Genomic DNA, 25404 nt, shown 5'->3' on the forward strand with positions numbered 1-25404 from the left:
AAGCACTTAAAATGTATGAAGTGACAGCTTTAACTAATTACAAACATTTTCTCTATAAACTAAACACAATTTTATACTTTTATTTTCATACTAATAAACATAAAAGGTTTGTAAAAAGTCTTTAAAGCTACATAAAATTTAATTTAGAATTTATAAATTTTAGAACTTGTAATATTTCGATTTTGTAAATAAAAATAAATATACTCTAATGTGGTTGTAACTCGTTTTAATTATTTTACATGAACCTTTTAGCCTTCAATTGGTCTGTTACTATATACTTTAATGTAAGATACAGAAATATAAAAAGTAAATAGTTCACGTTTAATTACTGTTAAATATAATATGCAACTATATTTTGAAGTATAAAATCAATCTAAACACTAATACAGTATTTTTATGCAGATACCTACATGAATGACTTGATAATTAAAATGTTTAAGTTTTAACGTAAGTTTTAATCATTTTTACAAAGTTTAAAAACTGTTATGCGTTCTTTATAACACCTATCTAGATAATAAATGTCTCTGAATGCATTTATTTTTGTTTATTTAAAAAAAGTTATTATGTACATAAAGTAGTCTACTAACAAAAACATCATTAATTATAAATCAATAACATCAAACGTCCCACAAAGCCTTCATCATGTCGTAGTTGATCTTGTGATTCAACACGCTGTCTCCTTTGTAATCTTCGTGATCTTCAACGAACCGCCTCATCTTCTGCGCTATCGTGAGCGTCTCGCCTGAAGCTATGCCGCTCAAGTGGCTCATGTAAGCGTCGAGCTTCTCTGAAGTTTCAACGTTGTGAGCTTCACTCTTCAAATACTCTTTGACGAGCCCGATCAGCCCGATGAAGTCTTCCCCGTCTCCGTTGATAATTTTGTCTGCGGGCATCAGCACCACTTCGCCCTTCTCACCGCCGCCAACCCGCAGTTTGCCGGGAAAACTGAACTTTTGCGTCCGGACGGCGTCCCTCTTCTGCGCCTTGTCCATGTTCGAGTGATGCCCGGAAAGGGGAGTGGTCAAGTCCACGTCAAATTTCGCGAAAGCCCTGACCAGCAGCACCACGAACGTGGCAAAAGCGGCGTTTTCAAAATCGGTCGGTTGAATTTCCATGACGCGGAACTCGCACCTCCAGCCGACCGGCGACTTCGGTCCGGGTGGCGGTTTGAACCTCACCGGCTGAAACACCGAACTGTTCATGGTCTCGAAGCTGCAGTAGCTCTCTTCGATGTCCGCTTCGTCGTCGGACACGAGGTACGGATCTCGCACCCAAACGTGGGCGACGTGCCTCGACACGGCCTCGTCGACGCCTCGCGAAATGAGAAAATCGAACGCTTGTCGGTCGTACGAAGCGGGGACGTCGTTTAGCTTGAGGTGGTCTTCTCGCAGGAACATCTCCGCCGAGTCCCAACGCGAGCTCTTCACCGTTTTCGTTTCTTCTCGCGTCCGGTCGTCGTTGCACTGTACCATCATCGTCCATCTGGTGTCCACGTCTGAGACGAAGCCGCGATAAAAGGGGCTGGAGGCGCTCATGGCCATCAAAACTGGCGAGATTGCCACGAGCTGGTCGTACACTTTTTTGCACTGGTCCAAGTCGGCTAGTTGAACAGTGGTTTGAAGGCAGCAGCTGCTGTAGGCGATCCAAACGCTGTCCAGGTAGATGTGGCCTTCCTTGCTCGCATCCCGGTCTTCTTTCCGCGCAAAGTTTTCTCTGAACGGAAGCCGAGTGTTGTTGTCCTTGTAAACCGGAACGTTGCCGACAAACTTGGATCCTTTTCTTGCCAGCATGTTTAAACCCCATGCTCTGTAAGCCGGCGAAGTGCTGCAGGCGTCGTCGTGGAAAAATATCGATCTCGAGATTGGGTTTTTGTCTTCTGGCCCAACTTGCAAGGCGGGCACGGTGAAGTCTTCGCAGCCTATCAGCGGGTATGTAGTCATGGTCACCACTTTTTCGTTTTCACCCAGAAAACTGTTTATCTGGTCCCTTCTGGCCTTCATGTCAGCCTCCACTTTCACCAGATCGTCCACCGAGCTTCCAAAAGGCCGACCCGGCGTGCTCTCCGCCATGAACTCGCTCGATTCCGTCTGCCAGCAGATCCGGTCCCCCTCATCCAGTGTCTCGTTGAACTTTTTCAGTTTTTCGAGCACTCCAGTCGCCTTCAGCACCAACTTGACCGTCTCGGCTTCGTCGTCCACTCTGACGATCAACTGTTCGACCTCGTCGCCCCATTTAAATGGGTAATCCCCTCGACCCCGCGTTCTCGTGTAATTGTGGACGAACTGCTCCAATCCTTGCCGTTTCAACTTTGGGATGATCTGCTTCATTTCTTCCCAGTTGTGAAAGTTTGGGGCGCGTTCGAAAACTTCCATTTGTTTTAAAATATTAAACTGGAATATCAAAGTAAAATTGTTGTGGTTTTTAAACCTTTCACAAATAATTTATATTTTTCTATATTAACAAAAGCAACAAAAAAATAACTTGGTTTAAGTTTTTATAAAAGGCATAATGTAGGTTTTTTTCGATCTTTTGTTAAATAATAAAATGCTTTGTTCGAAAAATATATTTTAAAGTTATTCAACTGTTTTCAAAAATAATTAAGTATACTTTTTTTTTCTAATGATAGAACGAAAGTATTCTAAGAACACTGATAACAAACAATCTCAGTTTTTCTAAACACTTTAAAAGATAATAATATTTTCTTAAATAAACTTGCTAAATAAATAAAATAGTCCTTTTTGTAATAAATAGGGGTTTGGATGTAATAATGCTTAACTTTAATGACTTTTATTTTTATACTATTTCTTGTATTATATTTTTGATTTATGGATAACAAACTAACGCATCACTTTATACTTTTTTTTACTTAACATTTTAGCTACAATAACTATTTTAATAGACTTATTTGTACTGAATAAATTTTTTTGTTTTCAAAACTTTTGTACTACAAGAAAAAATTTTTAATTTGCTTTTTTATCTATGGCTTTTGAAGGTGTTTTTTTAATTTTTTCTATTTTTTAAACTTCAAGCTGATAATACAAAATATGAATGGAAATGTTTATCTATAGTTTTATTTAAAGGATTTAAATCACTTTTACGATGAGCACACTTGAAAGCGGACACTGACTTGCTTGTGGACACTGACCATTTTAGTGAATGAAAATTAAACCTCGAGTTTTAATTAACTGTGTAGAGCTAGATTTCTTCTTTTTAAAACTGTTTTTAGTTCTATTCTGCTTAAAGTATATTAAAAATTTCGTCAGGTTAAATGTATCAATTTCTTACTATTTTGAAATTGAAAAATTTAACGAAAATTTTTTTAAATAATGTCGAAATTAAGTCTTACAGCAACAGCTTAAAAAACACCCTAAAATCCTTTATGCAATTAACCTTTTTATATTTATTGTTTTCTTTGGTTTAGTATTAACTAAAAATTATTTTTTTTTAGTCACTTGAAAATAAAAACTGCTATTTTGTTCGAAAACTTATTGGTGTTTTTAGGTCAAAATAGGTATTTTTCAATGTTGAATACCTCAAAACACCCACGCTGACATATTTTTTATACTTGTTTTTATCTTTTAGCAAACATGACATATTTATAAAATTTTTAAAAATCTATCGATGAGTAAACAACTACTTTTTAATGGTTTATACAAACGATACTTTAATGCCTAATTATTTTTTTGTTTAATATCAATGATTTTTAATCTAAAATAAAGATTAAAAGTTTTAATTCTGAAATAACTTATATAACTCTTGATTAACATTATACTAAATGGTAAAGAAAAAGTTTTTTTAGATAAGTTTTACAGGTATTTTTCTGTAACTTTCTGCAAGCAAATTTTTGAAGAAAACTAAAAAAAATTCTAAATAGTTTTTACCCTGTAAAAGGCAAAAACTAATTGGATTAAACTCACATGATTTCTCAAATACTTGAAGCAACAAAGTAAAAAACCAGCTTTGAAACAAAATAAATAAAGTTATATCTAACTATTTTTAACACAAAGTTTGATTTTTTATTCAACAAAATTATTTTTTATAGTCAATTGCCGCTTAAACCCTGTTTTCAGCCTACTGTGGAGCTATTAAAATACACTTAACTAGAATTTCATACTAGTAGAACAGCTCAAATAAATTGTTTTAGCTTCAAACAACTTTTCTTTTTAGCTAAATTCTGATATATCTAGAAAAATAACAGCTTAGTTTAACTAAGCTAAAACAACTAAGCTAACACAACTAAGCTTGAATAACCTAAAACGTTTTGATGTCCCGTCTTGTCCTCGACAATCCGTGGTGTGCAACTCGATAACCGAAAAGTTCTTCGTGCATCAGGACTAAATTTTTTGAGCGTCTTTTTTGTCGTTAATTAAATAATTCTAATAGTATAAACGATTAAACCAAAATAAGTTAATAAAAAACCGTAAAAAGAAAAGTATTCTACTAGTCTTTATCATAAACACGTGTATCAATCAAATGCAAGCTTTTACATCAGGGTTTCCCAAAGTGGGCGATATCGCCCCCCTGGGGACGATTTTAGTAAGTCAGGGGGCGATAACTAGTAAAGGGGCGAAAGGGTGGGCGATAACAGACAAGGGGGCGAAAGGGGGGCGATTTTAAAATTTTGGGCAGTCATAAAACTTTTACTTATTACCTCGCAATTTTACTAATTTTACCTTGCTATTAAATATTTGAACCAGAGGTAAAACAAAAATGTCCATTTTGTTTACTTAAAATAAACAAAAAGAATTAAGTTCTTATGACTCCTATTTTCAAGTAAATTACATATTTTTATCAATATATTTTCTTATTTAACAATTACATAGGTCATAGACAATCGGAATCCCTCTCACCATTTCATAACCTGACATATATTCTATTTCGGATCATCAACGGTTTGTAAAAGTATTTGTTATCTGTTATTAACTATCACCTCATAATATTTTCAACAGTCTTTTGAAAAGTCACTTAGTTAGACTAAAAAGAAAACTATAAAGGGGTGCCAATTTACCTAGAAACCTGGAAAAACTTGGAATTTGACACTTTAGGGAAAAAACCTGGAATTCTAACAATTTTAGATATTAAGTAGTAAAATTTCGATTTGACACAAAAAATTTATCATATAGATAAAAGTATGGATCCCTTCAAAGCAGATATTTTTGAAGTAAACGTTGACTTACAAGAAACCTTTTTAGACTTACAGTAACCTTAAACTTAAAGTAAATTTTTTCATAGAACAATATGAAAGCTTTTGAACTTAACAAAAACTAAGGCAAAAGTATCCAATCAGTTGGAATGAATTTAGATCGTTGTTTATAGCTTTTCCTTCTAGCTATGTTGTTAAGAAATCTTTTGGTTCAGTTATCAACTTCTTGAGCAAAAGATCTAATCTAAATATTTGTAAAGGAGGTGACTTGAGGCTTTATTTGGCTGATTTAAAATCAGATATAATAAAAACTTGCAAGCAGTCATAAAGCTCAATCGTAACATGATGTTAGACTTCAGTAGCAGACATTGTTTTTTGCAAGTTTTTTTACTTAATTTGATATTTTAAAATATTTATTATTTAACCTGGTTTGTATTGTATTTCAGTAGTCTGTTTATGATAACTATTTTTTTAAGTTATTTATTTTACAACAGGTTCGCATAATGCCTAATAAATATTAATTACGGTAGACTTCCTCTTGAGTTCGATTTTTTACCCAAAAAAATGTGAAAGTATATATGTTCTTAAACAGATGTTATTGTGTTAAAACTTTATTCCGACTAACGGCGTTTCACTGCTCTCAAATAAATTTAATAACAGATCTACGGAGTCTATAAAATATTAACACACATTAGAAAAAAAGCAGAAAAAGTATGTATAATTATGTATAGTGTTAATGTAGGTAGTAACTATAAACGAGCCTTATGGTTTAAAAACAAAGTTTGGGATAAAAACATAAAAATATAAAATTGTCTACAAAAAATACAAATTTAATAAAAGTAAGCACTAACCTCAAAAAGCTCTAAGAATAGGCAAGTTTTTAAAATGAAAATTAAATTGAGTTGTGCAGAAATGTTACGTTGCCTATTTTTAGAACTTTTTGAGGTTAGTGCTTACTTTATTAAATTCGTATTTTTTGTAGACAACTTTATAATTTTATGTTTTTATCCCAAACTTTGTTTTTAAACCATAAAGTTCGTTTATAGTTACTACCTACATAAACACTATACATAATTATACATACCTTTTATGCTTTTTTTCTAACGTGTGTTAATATTTTATAGACTCCGTAGATCTGTTCTTAAATTTATTTGAGAGCAGTGAAACGCCGTTAGTCGGAATAAAGTTTTAACACAATAACATTTGTGGTATATATTCCGATAAGCTTAGCTTATCAGGATCTCCAGGATTTAACGCTTTTTAACGTTACATCTTATATTCTTAAACTTAACTTAAATATAGTCTATTATTAACTAATGTAAAAAACAAAAATAATTATTAAACTTAATAGCTAATATAGATCTATATTTTTCAATGAATGTTTATTTTATGTTTTAGTGGATTTTACGTTTATTCATAACATTGTGCATTATAACGTACTGAAACTTGAAATTTTGTAAAAAAAAATGATTATGCATTTTTGAGTTCGGACTTTTTGATTTCGTTCAAAGTGCAAATTCAAGCGGAAGTCTATTGTATTTATTAAGTGGTTAATGTTTTAAAGTTATTAGTATGTTTGTTTTGACCTGGTTAATTTTGTAGTTTATATTTGTATTTTTATATTACATAAAAAAATTTCATAGCATAGTAATTAAAATATTTGTTTGATAGATATTTATTTAACAGCTTTTTGTTATTATTTGTTTAATCTGTATAAATAAAAAATTATCAATAACCATTAAAAATTTTGTTTCAAAATAAATTTTCTAACTTTAAAAGAGTATAGATTTGAGGTCTCTAGTTGAGATGACTTTAAATTTTTCACCTAAAAGATTCTTTAAGTTAATTTAGTTTTCTAAGTGATTTATTAATGTTATGAAATCTATATTTTAAGATATTATAGAATATTAGTACAATTGTTTTTGTTTTATCTTAATTCAAAATATTTTGACAATTAAAATGTGTTGTTTATTTTAATAGTTCCAACCTAGCTTTTAGTTTTTTATTTATTTTCCTCTGTTAAATTCTTATAGGCTAATAGCTAGAAAAAAAAAGTTTTGAACAGAATTGAATAAGCCATCAAAAAGACTGCTACAGTTGCGAAACAAAATTTTAACCTAAATCATTGGTTTTTAAATTGATTTATTTCTGTTCACAGAATTAACTGTAAAATATTAAATTTTTATTTTTTTAAATTTAAATTAAGAAAAAAAAAAGTTAGAATTAAGATTTAGTTTCTTATTCCAGGTCAATTACTATTTCATGGTATTCGACTACGAAACATATAATTTGAAAATTAAAAATTTATTTTTAACCTTTCAACTAACTTGCTTATAATATCTCTTAGCATTGAAATCAATAATTTTACTGCATTAACTAAAGCTGTTAATGAAACCACTTTTCATGTGATATCATCAACCAGACGGTCAAACTTCCTTAAACTAGATCAGAAATGACGTTTTAATATTTATTTTATTGTCTGTATAATAAACTGTTTATTCTTTTATAGCTTTTTTAATATTTGGTATAGTAATTTTATAATATGCCTTTTTATAAAATAATTTAAGTATTTTGTGCGGCTTAAACAAGTTACTTACTATTAAATTCTCAATATCCATAATTCGTTATATGAGAGATAATTATAATATTAGTTTTCAGTTAAGATTTCAGATGGGTAACGTACGGTTCAGATCCAGCCAAATTTCGACCCGCTAAGTAACTTGAAAACTACTTGTGCAAACTAAAAAAAAATAGTTTCCTGATACTTAATATTATTAAATACGCTTTCAATTTGGCTTTAAGTTTACAGTAGTATTTCCTAGATCACAATAGTACTAAATCATTTTATTACAACTTTGCTCTAGTTTTTATTTTTTCTTATATGTTATTTTTTTAAACTGTGCAACCCGCAAGTAGATTTTTTTAACGAGTTGACACCAGAAAAGATTTTTTAGTAAATATGACCTGCTGACTACAAAACTTGTCCATCACTGACCTAAAGCTTTAACTAGTTTCAAAACAATTCATATTTAAACAGGATTGATTACAGATTACACAAGGTTTTTTAATAATTAAGTATTTTAATACACTTTACTGGGCTTATAAGAAAATAATTGTAACTTATTTTCTCAAGCCCTGTAAACTACTATGAACACAGCCCAAAAATGCGTGCTTTAGAAGTACCAGACTAAATTACATTTTGAACACAATTTTATTGGCTCAAAAGTTCGTACTAAGAGAAAAACAACTTTAAAAAATCATGGGGGGCGATTTTTTTTCAAATTTCCGAAAAGGGGGCGATTTAGTAAATTAGCTTGGGAAACCCTGTTTTACATTAAACGAAGTAACTTGTTTTGTTTAAAATTATATAGCTTGAGACGAACCTACTACAATTTATCAAATATTTAAGATGAAACAATAAAGTAGCTTCAATAATGTTTCACAAAAAACAATAATGTATATTAGTCATTGTTGTTCATGGTGTGTTTGCATTCACGTAAATAATTAACCTTGAACTTGAGTGAAAATACACATTACTGCAATGTTACTAAATTAATTTTATGCAAGTGATGAGTTTGCGTAAAAAAGAAATAAACTTGTAATAACTTTAAGTAATTAAAAATAACTTCGGCAACAAAATCATAAATGTATACCTTCTAGTATGGTTTATTATGTTATATCTAAACTGGTCAGTATACATAAAAATAGAAAAACTACATTATTTAGAAAAATTTGCAGATACTAAGAAAATTTGTTATGTGTTTTTTGTAATACTTGTTCGTTTTTTTTTTCTGATTGTTCACATACTTGTGTTATACTTTCAAGAATTTGCTTTATTAAAATGCCAAAAAAGAAGTTATTTCATACAAATTGTTTTTTTAATTATCGGTTTTATTTAACAACTTACAAAACTTTTTCAAATATCAAAAAACGATATTAAGGTATTACTTATTCTATTAGCTAGAAGGCTCACTTTAGTATAGCGAAGAATATCAAAATAAAGAATATCTAAATTTCATTAACTTTATTTAAAGTTGATTGTAAGGGAATTATAATAAACACAAACACAAACTTTTTTTGAATATAAATGGAATCCGGCCCGCGAACAAAATTAATCCGGCCCGCGAGTGGATGATCCGGCCCGCTTAGCATTTTGTCTTACAGTCAGGGTCAGAGTCTTACAGTTTGTATTGTTTTCACAATACGAAACTGTAAGACTCTGACCCTGAAAATATTTTTAAATGGCTTCTTTTTAGATAAGTTGGTTAAAAATTTAAACCAAACATATAACTTTCATTACTTTTAATATATAATTAAATATATTTTATGTATATTGAACAAGTCAAAGTTTGTCAACTTCAAAAAATGACCATGAAACTAGTTGCATTGTTTGAGACTTCATACATTTGCAAACAAACATTTCCGACCATAAACATCAACAAAGATTTCAAACCTAATCGGTATTCCAGAGCACTAGCAGTTTTTCCCAAAGCGTCATATAATTAGATTTAAACAAATCAAATATATGATCAACCTTAAGTGTTTCATTGACATCTTTTAACTTTTTTTTTGCTTTTTATGGTAAAACTGTTTATTATATTAGAATTTTTTGTTGTTTTGTTTCTTTTATACGTGCTAAATGTGTAATGAATCTTTATTAATTTATTTAAACTGAAAGATAGTAGTTTATTATGGTGATATTAGTTATCTTTGAATAACATTATTAATGTAAACTCCAACCAAGGATTACCAAAATTAGATAATTTCGAATAGTTGACAATTTTTAAATGTTTTAGTTTAAAATTTTAGACTCGAGTAACTTTTAGTAAGTAAATTATTGTTTTTTGAAGATTATTCTTATAACTAGTATTAATTCGGTCCAGAGTTATAATAAATATAGAATTATGAATACTCAATAAAAATTAATATTAAATTTCATACTTAAGAACCTTGGTGGTAAAAAAAGTTTATTCAAATTTCAGAAACAACCGATCAATTAGCATCAAGCCGGATCCAAACCTTTTTGAAATTAGTTTCCATTAGGATTCTGATCTTTGTCTTAAATTAGTTTTTAGCCGGATCCGGTAAAATTTTCAAATTAAGATCCGGATCTAAAAAAGGATACAGCAGAATCCGGTAGATCACTAACTCGATATGCTCCGGCCCGCTGAAGACTTATTTTTTAAAGATCCGGGCCGTCATTTTTTTACGTTGCCCACCCCTAGTCTACTCAGTACAAGTCGGGTAGAACTTCATTCTCGTATAACCTGGATGATGGCAACTTCTGATTGGTCAATTTCAATCTTGGAGGTTTTTCGAGTTTCAAAGAAAATTAGTTGAAGTGTTTCCGTTTTAAAGTTTAAAAAATCAATCTAAACTGATAATACTTTCTGGTCATTTTCTAAACAGTTACTTGTTAAAACTAAAGTCTGAAGATTTCAAATATTTTTACATTGCAACGTTTTGTTAGTGCAACTTGTTCATTTTTTATTGAACACCAATCAATTTTTGGGTACAACACTAATTTTGCACTTTTGATTAAATCGTTTCTTAAAACTTTTTTTCTATTTCGTTTAAATTCTACCAAAAGCTAATAAATGGTTTGTTGTCTGATATTGCATTCTACGTACTACACCAATTTGGCCATTACTTTTGCCAGTAAGTACTTTTTTTGTTTACTGATTTTTTTTTATTAAATCGAAGCTAAATAATCAAGGTGCCTTGATGCATTACAATCACTTTTCTGTGTCAACTGTTTTTTTGTACTTTACATTGATTTAGTCGCAAATTGTTTAGAATAAATTTTGTACGCTTTCAAGGTTTTACCTTTTAAAAAGTTTTTAACGATAAAAAAATTGGTTTAAAGATTTATGTAGAAAAAACTAAACAAAATGTTTTTTCAATTAAAATTTTTAAGTGATTAACCATTTAACTCGAATGTTTTATAATACAACGTTTCTCCCTATAGGACTTTTCAATTATAAGTCAAGTCTGAAAAGAGCTTTTGAAACAAAAAATGGAAGATATTAAAAGTTTTTTTATTATAATGTTTAAATAACGATTTTTGGCACATTATTTTTACTCAATCGAAAAAACTGATGACATGAAAAACAGCGCTTTAAATAAAAGTAAAGAAACTTTAAATTTTTGCTTAAGCTATTTTAAGTAAGTAATTAGTTTCTAATAAGTATTACTTGTCGCATCAGTGTAAGAGCTTTTGGCATTAACTGTTATCAATTTAATGAGTGTGCGTATTTTTTTCCCTAATTAAAGTTTTTATTTGCCAATATGTTGACCACCGGTTTTGATCTTACTAAGTTCAACAACTACAGTTGTTTAAGTCGCAATTATACACAAATGAGCCACTTCATTCATCTGCATAAGAAATTCTTTTGCTGCATTTCGGTTTAGTTGAAAACTTGGTGTTACCATTTTTTAATACAAAAAACAAAGACTGTTAACTATTTCTAATGCCTTTCGCAATTCAAAGTTATTTTTTAAGTATTGTCTACTTAGTTCAAAATACATTATCTAAATCTTATATCATTTCAAAGTATTGATACCTCTGTTTAATGTGCGTTTATACAAACAAAATATTACATCAGTATTTACTCTATTACTGCTACGTTTTAATTTAGTATGCTTAAATATAATTACAAGCAGTTAATTATTGTAGTTAAGTGACTAAAACTTCACCCTTACTAAACCTGTCGAGCAAACTAAAAAGTTTTTGAAAACATTAAATAAAACTAGTATTTGGTGATAATACATTCCAAACCTATATAGTTGGATCTTTTTCTGTAAGTATCCATATTTCTATTACCACTGTATCTTGTTCCCATAAAAACTCTGAATGCATCTAGTTTATGCACAAAAAGTTATCATTTAGCTGCCAGCTCTAGGCGATTCTGACTGGTTAACATTTTGTTTTAAGTTCAAAATGATAAAACTGTTTTTCTTATCGACTTTCTAGTTATTAGTTTGGTAAGGTGGATTAAGGGTGAAGGTATAGATTTAAAAAATGATGTGAAATTGTTAGGAAAAAGAGTGATCTACCGGATCTGGATCTAGCTGGATCTTAGTTTGAAACATAAAACCGGATCCAGTAGATCGCTAAAATTTTTAATTTAAGCGACTAGTATTTATAACTATTGAACAAAACATTGATTTTATTTTTAACTATAATCTATCGTGTATTATTTATATTCTTACAGTTTTTTTAAAGTTTGTGAATACTAATTTTAAAATATTAAACCAAAAACATATATTCAAGTTTTACATAAAACTTAATAGACGTATAAGTAGTGTATAAAATATTTTCACATTCATTATCAAACTTTGATACATAAAAACAAGTAATTTCAACATATTTAATAAGTTTATTGAGATGAGACATAAATTACTATGTTTTTTGTTTATTGAACGACAAAAAAATTGCTCATTATAGTTGGTCCTAGGACCTGGTGTACAAAAAAATCGTTCGATTAATTTGTCGTACACCATTTTGATATTACTTTACGTCTTGTTTAGGACTTTAACTTCTTTAAGTTTGAAATTGGCTGATTATCTTTAGTAGAAACAAAATTATTTTGTAGAGATTTTTAGAAGTTGTAAAGTTTAAAGTTGTTTGTTTAAGTTAATTAATAATATTTAAAAGTTTACGTTGGCTAAATTACTAAGCTGTCATACGGAATTTAGATTAAGATTTTTATTGGATTAACTTTTGAAAAATTTTATCAACTAGCTTTGAAAATTTTACGAGTATTAACTTACCGAACTATCTTTATTTCTTAGTGTGAGGTGCAAAAAGTTTAAATAGTTAAAAATTGTTATTAAATCCCTATAAATAAACTACATGTACCCTTTGAAGTTTTTTGCAGGGCATTTATATTTTTATTTTTGCTTCTCCTAACTTGAACGCATAGAAGCGACTTTAAGCAAATAAATTTCTTATGAAATACAACGTTTAAAGACAATTCATAAAGTAGTTAACTTCATGAAAAATGCACGGCGTTTCTCTCTGCTAAATTAATACAAACTTAACAACTATAACTAGTAATTTACAATATTCGTTTATATAATCAAAAAATACTTTTAAAATGATAAAGCATAGGAATGTCTAAAAACAGTAGTTTTTACAAATAAATTTAGCATATCATCTAACGCAAATAAGAATAAAAAACAAACAACCAAAGTTAATTTAAGTCCGGTTTATTTAAGTTTTAATAGTTTTTTTAAGTTAGTTATTTAAGTTGTTTTAGTAGTTATTCTTTAGTATCTGAACTCTTCTTTCGTTAGTTTTTCTTAGTAATTTTAGATGTTGATGCTTTCATCGCTTGTCTTTGCGCCTTCATTCCTGCCCTCATGCTAGTATGTTCGTCATTGTTTGTATCAGTTCCAGGTAGCTTCATCCTTGGTGGGTCAACCACTGTGCGCAATGTTGGCACTCCTGCAAACAGGTTTCTATTCCTACCAAATCTCCTTGGTCGTTGAAGCACTAAAAAAAATAGTTTATTAATTAGTTTAACTAGTTTAGAATTTTCGTTTAGTTATATACGCTTTTTTATTGCCAATTTAGGTAAAAATATTTTATAGACTATTTGTAGTATAGTGCGGTTTTAAGTCTAGAAAACATTGTTTCGAGTTAGTCTGTAAATTTTCAAAGTGAGAAACTTTGAGGTAAAAGCATTTCAAAACTATTTAGATGTAATTTAATATAAATGTGTGCTTAATTATTAATACAAACCTTTTTTCTCTTGTTCACCAGTAAGTTCTACGTCTTTCTTCACAATGACACTTTCAATTTCGGGGAAACTTTTGGGGTCAACACTGGTTGTTACGACAGCTTCGGGGTCCTGAAAAATTCCTGGAACTTTGGAATCTCCGATGCAGTTTTCCAAACCGTCAAAAAATTCATCTTCTTCTTCTGCCTAAAATAAATTAAAGAAACAAATTGCTAATTTGTTATATAAACTAAAAAGATTTTAAACTTAAAATACGTTGTAAACTAATGCTCTAGCATCCTTATAATTCAATACAAGTGCTTTAATATGCAAGCTTAAGTTTTTTAGTTCTTTACTTAGTTTGTGTTCAAATAAATATTATGATAAAAATAAAGAAAATATTATGCGAAAAATCTAACCTCCGGTTTACTGGTTTCTTTTGCTGCTTCTTCGGTTTCTCTTGGGTTTTCAACTTCAGGTCTCGGTCTTGTTACTCCTCTTGACACCCATCTGAAGCAAAACAGTTTAAAGTATTTAGTAAGTTTAACTGTTTGTTAAATTATAAACCGAACGTTTTGAAATATAGTTTACATTGTACTTAATACCTTGACTCAAAAAGATTTTATGACAAACTATAGTGAGCAAATTCATTTATCTGAGAAAATTTATTTATGTTAGCAAGTAATTTAAAAACACAACATTGTGGTAGATAAATTACATAGTAGATTACAAGTTTTGTTTTATCCTCTTCTATCCAAACCAAAGTACTTTATAATAACTTCAAAAGTTTATATGAAACAACAACAAATAAACAAACTTTGAAGCCATCCAAATGTAGACGGCAAGGACCAATATAATGAACACGAGTTTGACCAGATCGAAATCAATTGGTGCCAAGATGTGCGCCAGTCCTTCCAAGTAATACGTCATAGCACCCGAGATGACGTCAATCGCCACTGCCACGTCATAGTACACCCGCGCCATCTTCTCGTTCAAGAACTGGTCGACGTCTTTAAAAAACCAACTGAACCTGGACATGAACAAGTAATCTGTTTCCAAGGCGTACATTTTGAAATAGTATTTCGCTTTTTCGTCCAGAGAAAGCTTTTTTTCTCCTTCAAACTCCTCAAAGTTATCTTTATCGTTTGGAGTTTCTTCGAAGTTTTCTTTTTCATTGTTGGTTTCCTCGAAAAAATCGTCCTCATTAAACGTGTCTTCTGGATGTTTAGGCTCTTGTTTGTCCTCAGATGTCGATTTAGAGTCTTTCAGAATCTCTTCAAAGTTGTCAGGGAATAATCCTAAAAAGTCAACATGTTTTTGGTCAGTTTCGGTGTCTTGGTTGTTATTTTCATGTATGCTACTATCTTGGAAACTTTCCTTATTCGTGTCATGGTAAGAATCTGGGTTATAGTCACCATAACTCTCTGTGCGATAACTATCGTAATTATCATGGTCATAGCTACCATAATTCTCTGGGTTATATTCACCATAATTCTCTGGGTCATAGCTATCATAACTCTCTGGGTCAAAGTTACCATAATTCTCTAAGTCATAGTCACCATATTTTTCTTCGTCATAGCTACCATAATTCTCTGGGTCGTAGCTATCATAATTCTCTGGGTCATAATTACCATAATTCTCTGGATAATAGTCATAGCTATCATAGTTATTTTGATTATAGCCATGATAGTTATTTTGGTAATACTCATCATAGTATTTATCATAGTTGTTTTGATAATTACTATCATAGTTATTTTGATTATAGCTATCATAATTGTCTTGGTAATACTCATCATAGTATTTATCATACTTGTTTTGATAATTAATATCATAGTTATCTTGATTATAGCCATGATAGTTATCTTGGTAATATTCATCATAGTATGTATCATAGTCGTCTTGATAATAGCTATCATAATTAGCTCGTTCATAGCTATCATAGTCGTCTTTGTCTTGGTAATCAAAACTTTCATGACTAGGGTCTTCAAATCTGTCTTTATCTTCATAACTTTCTTGCTCTTCGTAATCTTCATTATCACGGATATGATCATCTAATTCAAGATCCTTAACTTCTTTAGCTTGCTTGGTATTTTCTATACCTTTAGCTTGGTTGAACCAACCGTGCAAGAGTTCATAGACGTAAGATCCAAAATTCTCTTCTTTTTGTTTTTCCTCAAAGTTAACAAAACCATCTAGCTCGACATTGTTTGGATTTTCTTCGAAGTTTTCTGAATCTTTGTTATAGTTGTTATCTTTTTTTTGGGAATCTTTGAAATTGTGATGATCAGGTTGTTTAGAGCCATCTTGTTCAGGGTATCCAAGATTGTCTTTATTTTCGTTTCCAAAGTTGTCCTGGTCGAGATGTTCAGTATTATCTTCGTCGTTGTCAAGCATGGGTTCATAAAAATCGTCGAAATCTAAATTATCAGTTTCAATATCGTCAACATCTTTTGTTTGCTTGAATGTATTCCATTCGGGAATGAAACCAGAAACAAAATATTGCAAACTTCCAAACAAACTTGCAAAATGGTCAGAGTATCTTGGTTTTCTTTGATCAGGTACCAGGTCTTCATCAGGTACTAGGTCTTCATCGGGTACATGTTCTTTGTAATAGTTGTAATCAAAGCTATATTGGTCGGGGTATGTCATGGGTCCTTCATTGTCATTGTCGTATTCATCAAGTTGAAAATTATCAACTTCTTTCGCGTTGAATACACTCCATTCAGGTAACACAGATTTGTCTACACGGTTCTGGTTGTATAGGACGCCTGTAAAAGCGCAAGCCAGAAAAAATAGTTTCTTCATTTCAATACCGTTTCCTCTCCTGTAAACTTTGTTCAGTTTAAAAGTTATGTTTCGACGGTAAAAAAATTAAATGTAAAATATTTAATAAGTTTTAAATTATTGTTTACTACTAAGATTTCTAAAATTAAAGCATAGTTACGTCATTTCGTAAAAAATATTTTTAAATAAAAATGAGAATATTACAAAAATATTATATTTCTGAACTTTTTTACGAATTAATGCAAAAACAATAAGCAGGCTTATATAAGTAAAGTAGGCGGCCTTTTATAACTTGCGAGCCAATTTTCCTAAAAAAATTGTTTGCAGGCCACTTTATAAATAATGCCAACTCTAAGGCTAATTAAATACCGGTCATTATAATCAAAATGTAAAATAGATTTATCCTTAAAACTTTTGAAGGCTTAAAAACAATAAATTCACCATTTTCCGTTATCTATATAGCATTTTTTAGCTTTTTCTTGTATTCATTAATCTTTGTTGGATATTAGCTTTTCATTATTTGAATTTAAGGTTATCATAGAAAATAATGAAAAATGTAAGCATAATCTGCTTGTTCCGAGAGACTTAAAAAATAGAGATTAGTTTCTACTCTAGCTTAGCACTATATAAAGCCGAGCGCAGCTTGAAAGGGTAATTTTGCAGTTTTATGAATATTCTTGCGTAAAGTTTTAAAACTTTCAGCGCAGAATTTGAATATTCTTGTGTAGAGTGTTAAAACTTCCGTCGTATTTAATCGTCGCAGCTTTTTGTTTAAAGCGAGTGCGCTTTGCATTTGCAGGTTCATGCGCTTCTCGTTATGGTTATCTATCATTGTTGGCAAGAAAAGTTACAAAAACTTAGAATTAAAGCAAACGATCTTTTGTTTTAGTTGGCACTTTTTGGATTCTTTGTGAAGAAGATTTCACTGTTTTTAGTTAGAATTGTGTATTGTTTGACTTGGTAACAAACAAGACCTAGAGAAACGTATTTCGGTCTAGTTGTGAACGTCACTTAGATTGTATTTTAATGATTGCATGATAGCTTTCGTTGTTTTTTGCGACTGTCACTCAGCATTGTACTTATGTTGTAGTCCACTGGTTTCAGTAAATTCCGCTGAAAAACGAAAACAAGTGTATCTCAATAATTTTTTAGCTTTCGTTGATCGCTTACAACCGTTTTTACGAGCACTGCACTTCTACAGTTGGTTAATTGACTCCTGTAAGAACCGCCGAAAAACTAAAGCAAGTGTATATTGGTTTGTATGTACTTCCAGCTTTCGTTGCTTTTTCTAAACTGTTTCTCAAGTAGAAACTTCTATTGTAGTTCAACCAAATCGGACTTTTAGACGTTTTATACGTTTCAGGTCCTAAATTAGCTCTGATTTTAGTAAGAATTGCTGAGAACTGTAAACAAATGCTAATACATCTAATTAAAGTTGCCCTGCAAACAAACCGTTGGCTCTGACTTTTAGTATTATCGGTAGAACGTAGCTAATAAAACTTTTGTATTGATAATATTAGTGTATCGTATTTTGTTCTATATTAAGTTTATATGTTATGGTATACGTTGAAGTCACTGTGATTAAATTAATCGCCGATCGATAAAATCATAAAAGTATTCATTTTAAAAATTTGTTACTATTATTATAGTGCTTATAAAGTACTTTTTTAAAAGAGCTTTTATTTATTTTAAACTAAAGAATATTCGACCATCAATTCAAAACGTTTTAATGTTTTATTTTGTGCTTTATATCTCTTGAAGTTATGCCCGTAGATAATTAAGGAGAAAGGGCATATTTTTTCCAATAATTTAATTCACAGATACGCGTTTTGGGAATTTTTAAATTTTAACATGAGATGCTAAATTTGAAAAATAAATGTTAGATTTGTTGCTTCTTTAGTTTTATTTTCTACAGTTAAACACTTGCGCAAATATAAATATTCTATTAACAATAATAAGTATGTATTTTGATCACAACGTTTTTTTTTTATGTTGACCATGTAAAGTCAAATCAGGGGTCGGCAAACTGCAGCCCGCGGGAATAACAAAGCAATAACATGCGGCCTGCAAAGTACTTTTCAGCAAAAACATAGATTTAGAATATAAAGTTTTTGTTGTAAAAACTCAGAACTGGGCTCGTAAATTAAGATAAAGAAAGCTTCAATGAGAGTTTCTTGACTTTCATCAGACTCAGTATGAGCTAGAGGAGGAAAGTCCATGTGAAAGCGTTGAAGATCGCTCCGTTGAAAGTGTTGCTCCGTTGAAACTTATCAAATACCGCGGGATAAATATATGATGAGTTTGCGTAAAGGAGAAAGAAATTCGTAAAAATATTAGATCAAAATAACTATTAAGACAATAAATCACAAACTTGTGTTATCGATTTTGATTTATTAAACAATAACTAAACTCATAGCTAAAAACAACTGTAGAACTATACTAACCAAAAATGTTTTACGAAAAAAATTTTGAAATTTTAATCAATTTTATGTAACACTTGTTTTTTTCTAGTACAACAGCTATTTATGTTTTACTTTTTAACAACTAATTTTTCTAAAACACTGAACTTTATTTTTTTTTCAATATTTCATTATAAAACGGTCAACGATAAGTTGAATGGTTTTTAATAGTTTCTTAAAGTGTAAATATTTTTGACTTGTAACGACTTTGATCACTTAAAAGAAAGTAGACAATGTAGAAATAGTTTCTAAAAACGATGTTAAAAATATTAAAAACAATTTTCTCTACAAATACAGTAATATACAGAATTAGAGTGCTAATTTAAACCCTAATTTTTATACTGTTTTAATTGTTTGAAAATAAGAAATTTATTTACATGGTCCTAATAGTTTTTTTAAGTTTCTAAACAGAACGAAACACAACGTATGAACAAAGATTTGAAAAAATGATATAAATTATCAGTTTAAAAAACTAAAAACCATTTCGATTTCAGTTTAACATATATTAAATTCAAAGCACTTAAAATGTATAAAGTGACAGCTTTAACTAATTACAAACATTTTCTCTATAAACTAAATACAATTTTATATTTTTATTTTCATACTAATAAACATAAAAGGTTTGTAAAAAGCCTTTAAAGCTACATAAAAATTAATTCAGAATTTATAAATTTTAGAACTTGCAATATTTAGATTTTGTAAATAAAATTAAATATACTCTAATGTAAGGTTGTAAGTCGTTTTGATTATTTTACATGAACCTTTTAGCCTTCAATTGGTCTGTTACTATATACTTTAAAATAAGATACAGCAAAACAAAAAGTAAATAATTCACGTTTATTTACTGTTAAATATAATATGCAACTTTATTTTGAAGTATAAAATCAATCTAAACACTAAAACAGTGTTTTTATGCAGATACCTACATGAATGACTTTATAATTTAAATGTTCAAGTTTTAACGTAAGTATTAATCATTTTTACAAAGTTTAAAAACTGTTATGCGCTATTTATAACACCTATCTAAATAATAAATGTTTTTGAATGCATTTATTTTTGTTTATTTAAAAAAAAGTTATTATGTATATAAAGTAGTCTAATAATAAAAACATCATCAATTATAAATCAATAACATCAAACGGCCCACAAAGCCTTCATCATGTCGTAGTTGATCTTGTGATTCAACACGCTGTCTCCTTTGTAATCTTCGTGATCTTCAACGAACCGCCTCATCTTCTGCGCTATCGTGAGCGTCTCGCCTGAAGCTATGCCGCTCAAGTGGCTCATGTAAGCGTCGAGCTTCTCTGAAGTTTCAACGTTGTGAGCTTCACTCTTCAAATACTCTTTGACGAGCCCGATCAGCCCGATGAAGTCTTCCCCGTCTCCGTTGATAATTTTGTCTGCGGGCATCAGCACCACTTCGCCCTTCTCACCGCCACCAACCCGCAGTTTGCCGGGAAAACTGAACTTTTGCGTCCGGACGGCGTCCCTCTTCTGCGCCTTGTCCATGTTCGAGTGATGCCCGGACAGGGGAGTGGTCAAGTCCACGTCAAATTTCGCGAAAGCCCTGACCAGCAGCACCACGAACGTGGCAAAAGCGGCGTTTTCAAAATCGGTCGGTTGAATTTCCATGACGCGGAACTCGCACCTCCAGCCGACCGGCGACTTCGGTCCGGGTGGCGGTTTGAACCTCACCGGCTGAAACACCGAACTGTTCATGGTCTCGAAGCTGCAGTAGCTCTCTTCGATGTCCGCTTCGTCGTCGGACACGAGGTACGGATCTCGCACCCAAACGTGGGCGACGTGCCTCGACACGGCCTCGTCGACGCCTCGCGAAATGAGAAAATCGAACGCTTGTCGGTCGTACGAAGCGGGAACGTCGTTGAGCTTGAGGTGGTCTTCGCGCAGGAACATCTCCGCCGAGTCCCAACGCGAGCTCTTCACCGTTTTCGTTTCTTCTCGCGTCCGGTCGTCGTTGCACTGTACCATCATCGTCCATCTGGTGTCCACGTCTGAGACGAAGCCGCGGTAAAAGGGGCTGGAGGCGCTCATGGCCATCAAAACTGGCGAGATCGCCACAAGCTGGTCGTACACTTTCTTGCACTGGTCCAAGTCGGCTAGTTGAACGGTGGTTTGAAGGCAGCAGCTGCTGTAGGCGATCCAAACGCTGTCCAGGTAGATGTGGCCTTCCTTGCTCGCATCCCGGTCTTCTTTCCGCGTAAAGTTTTCTCTGAACGGAAGCCGAGTGTTGTTGTCCTTGTAAACCGGAACGTTGCCGACAAACTTGGATCCTTTTCTTGCCAGCATGTTCAAACCCCATGCTCTGTAAGCCGGCGAAGTGCTGCAGGCGTCGTCGTGGAAAAATATCGATCTCGAGATTGGGTTTTTGTCTTCTGGCCCAACTTGCAAGGCGGGCACGGTGAAGTCCTCGCAGCCTATCAGCGGGTATGTAGTCATGGTCACCACTTTTTCGTTTTCATCCAGAAAACTGTTTATCTGGTCCCTTCTGGCCTTCATGTCAGCCTCCACTTTCACCAGATCGTCCACCGAGCTTCCGAAAGGCCGACCCGGCGTGCTCTCCGCCATGAACTCGCTCGATTCCGTCTGCCAGCAGATCCGGTCCCCCTCATCAAGTGTCTCGTTGAACTTTTTCAGTTTTTCGAGCACTCCAGTCGCCTTCAGCACCAACTTGACCGTCTCGGCTTCGTCGTCCACTCTGACGATCAACTGTTCGACCTCGTCGCCCCATTTAAATGGGTAATCCCCTCGGCCCCGCGTTCTCGTGTAATTGTGGACGAACTGCTCCAATCCTTGCCGTTTCAACTTTGGGATGAGCTGCTTCATTTCTTCCCAGTTGTGAAAGTTTGGGGCGCGTTCGAAAACTTCCATTTGTTTTAAAATATAAAACTGGAATATCTAAGTAAAATTGTTGTGGTTTTTAAACCTTTCACAAATAATTTATATTTTTCTATATTAACAAAAGCAAAAAAAAAAAACTTGGTTTACGTTTTTATAAAAGGCATAATGTATGTTTTTTTCGATCTTTTGTTAAATAGTAAAATGCTTTGTTCGAAAAATATATTTTAAAGTTATTCAACTGTTTTCAAAAAGAATTAAGTATACTTTTTTTTTCTAATGATAGAACGAAAGTATTCTAAGAACACTGATAACAAACAATCTCAGTTTTTCTAAACACTTTAAAAGATAATAATATTTTCTTAAATGAACTTGCTAAATAAATAAAATAGTCCTTTTCGTAATAAATAGGGGTTTGGATGTAATAATGCTTAACTTTAATGACTTTTATTTTTATACTATTTCTTGTATTATATTTTTGATTTATGGATAACAAACTAACGCATCACTTTATACTTTTTTTTACTTAACATTTTAGCTACAATAACTATTTTAATAGACTTATTTGTACTGAATAAATTTTTTTGTTTTCAAAACTTTTGTACTACAAGAAAAAAATTTTAATTTGCTTTTTTATCTATGGCTTTTGAAGGTGTTTTTTTAATTTTTTCTATTTTTTAAACTTCAAGCTGATAATACAAAATATGAATGGACATTTTTATCTATAGTTTTATTTAAAGGATTTAAATCACTTAAACGATGAGCACACTTGAAAGCGGACACTGACTTGCTTGTGGACACTGACCATTTTAGTGAATGAAAATTAAACCTCGAGTTTTAATTAACTGTGTAGAGCTAGATTTCTTCTTTTTAAAACTGTTTTTAGTTCTATTCTGCTTAAAGTATATTAAAAATTTCGTCAGGTTAAATGTATCAATTTCTTACTATTTTGAAATTGAAAAATTTAACGAAAATTTTTTTAAATAATGTTGAAATTAAGTCTTACAGCAACTGCTTAAAAAACACCCTAAAATCCTTTATGCAATTAACCTTTTTATATTTATTGTTTTCTTTGGTTTAGTATTAACTAAAAATTATTTTTTTTTAGTCACTTGAAAATAAAAACTGCTATTTTGTTCGAAAACTTATTGGTGTTTTTAGGTCAAAATTTTCCAATGTTGAATACCTCAAAACACCCACGCTGACATATTTTTTATACTTTTTTTTATCTTTTAGCAAACATGACATATTTATAAAATTTTTAAAAATCTATCGATGAGTAAACAACTACTTTTTAATGGTTTATACAAACGATACTTTAATGCCTAATTATTTTTTTGTTTAATATCAATGATTTTTAATCTAAAATAAAGATTAAAAGTTTTAATTCTGAAATAACTTATATAACTCTTGATTAACATTATACTAAATGGTAAAGAAAAAGTTTTTTTAGATAAGTTTTACAGGTATTTTTCTGTAACTTTCTGCAAGCAAATTTTTGAAGAAAACTAAAAAAAATTCTAAATAGTTTTTACCCTGTAAAAGGCAAAAACTAATTGGATTAAACTCACATGATTTCTCAAATACTTGAAGCAACAAAGTAAAAAACCAGCTTTGAAACAAAAGAAATAAAGTTATATCTAACTATTTTTAACACAAAGTTTGATTTTTTTTCAGCAAAATTATTTTTTATACTCAATTGCCGCTTGAACCCTGTTTTCAGCCTACTGTGGAGCTATTAAAATACACTTAACTAGAATTTCATACTAGTAGAACAGCTCAAATAAATTGTTTTAGCTTCAAACAACTTTTCTTTTTAGCTAAATTCTGATATATCTAGAAAAATAACAGCTTAGTTTAACTAAGCTAAAACAACTAAGCTAACACAACTAAGCTTGAATAACCTAAAACGTTTTGATGTCCCGTCTTGTCCTCGACAATCCGTGGTGTGCAACTCGATAACCGAAAAGTTCTTCGTGCATCAGGACTAAATTTTTTGAGCGTCTTTTTTGTCGTTAATTAAATAATTCTAATAGTATAAACGATTAAACCAAAATAAGTTAATAAAAAACCGTAAAAAGAAAAGTATTCTACTAGTCTTTATCATAAACACGTGTATCAATCAAATGCAAGCTTTTACATCAGGGTTTCCAAAAGTGGGCGATATCGCCCCCCTGGGGACGATTTTAGTAAGTCAGGGGGCGATAACTAGTAAAGGGGCGAAAGGGTGGGCGATAACAGGCAAGGGGGCGAAAGGGGGGCGATTTTAAAATTTTGGGCAGTCATAAAACTTTTACTTATTACCTCGCAATTTTACTAATTTTACCTTGCTATTAAATATTTGAACCAGAGGTAAAACAAAAATGTCCATTTTGTTTACTTAAAATAAACAAAAAGAATTAAGTTCTTATGACTCCTATTTTCAAGTAAATTACATATTTTTATCAATATATTTTCTTATTTAACAATTACATAGGTCATAGACAATCGGAATCCCTCTCACCATTTCATAACCTGACATATATTCTATTTCGGATCATCAACGGTTTGTAAAAGTATTTGTTATCTGTTATTAACTATCACCTCATAATATTTTCAACAGTCTTTTGAAAAGTCACTTAGTTAGACTAAAAAGAAAACTATAAAGGGGTGCCAATTTACCTAGAAACCTGGAAAAACTTGGAATTTGACACTTTAGGGAAAAAACCTGGAATTCTAACAATTTTAGATATTAAGTAGTAAAATTTCGATTTGACACAAAAAATTTATCATATAGATAAAAGTATGGATCCCTTCAAAGCAGATATTTTTGAAGTAAACGTTGACTTACAAGAAACCTTTTTAGACTTACAGTAACCTTAAACTTAAAGTAAATTTTTTCATAGAACAATATGAAAGCTTTTGAACTTAACAAAAACTAAGGCAAAAGTATCCAATCAGTTGGAATGAATTTAGATCGTTGTTTATAGCTTTTCCTTCTAGCTATGTTGTTAAGAAATCTTTTGGTTCAGTTATCAACTTCTTGAGCAAAAAATCTAATCTAAATATTTGTAAAGGAGGTGACTTGAGGCTTTATTTGGCTGATTTAAAATCAGATATAATAAAAACTTGCAAGCAGTCATAAAGCTCAATCGTAACATGATGTTAGACTTCAGTAGCAGACATTGTTTTTTGCAAGTTTTTTTACTTAATTTGATATTTTAAAATATTTATTATTTAACCTGGTTTGTATTGTATTTCAGTAGTCTGTTTATGATAACTATTTTTTTAAGTTATTTATTTTACAACAGGTTCGCATAATGCCTAATAAATATTAATTACGGTAGACTTCCTCTAGAGTTCGATCTTTTACCCAAAAAAATGTGAAAATATATATGTTCTTAAACAGATGTTATTGTGTTAAAACTTTATTCCGACTAACGGCGTTTCACTGCTCTCA

At 31.1% G+C, this 25404-nt stretch overlaps 2 pseudogenes; both read right to left on the reverse strand.

The window, feature by feature from the left end:
* Positions 1 to 617: 617 nt before the first annotated feature.
* LOC145844746 (glutamate--cysteine ligase catalytic subunit pseudogene) lies at positions 618 to 2417 on the reverse strand (annotated as a pseudogene).
* A 17826-nt stretch (positions 2418 to 20243) lies between these two features.
* Positions 20244 to 21998, reverse strand: LOC145844747 (glutamate--cysteine ligase catalytic subunit pseudogene; annotated as a pseudogene).
* Between the last annotated feature and the right edge of the window lie 3406 nt (positions 21999 to 25404).

Source organism: Thalia democratica, chromosome 9 (genome assembly GCF_965202585.1).
Source record: "Thalia democratica chromosome 9, ktThaDemo2.hap1.1, whole genome shotgun sequence".
NCBI classification, from domain to species: Eukaryota; Metazoa; Chordata; class Thaliacea; order Salpida; family Salpidae; genus Thalia; species Thalia democratica.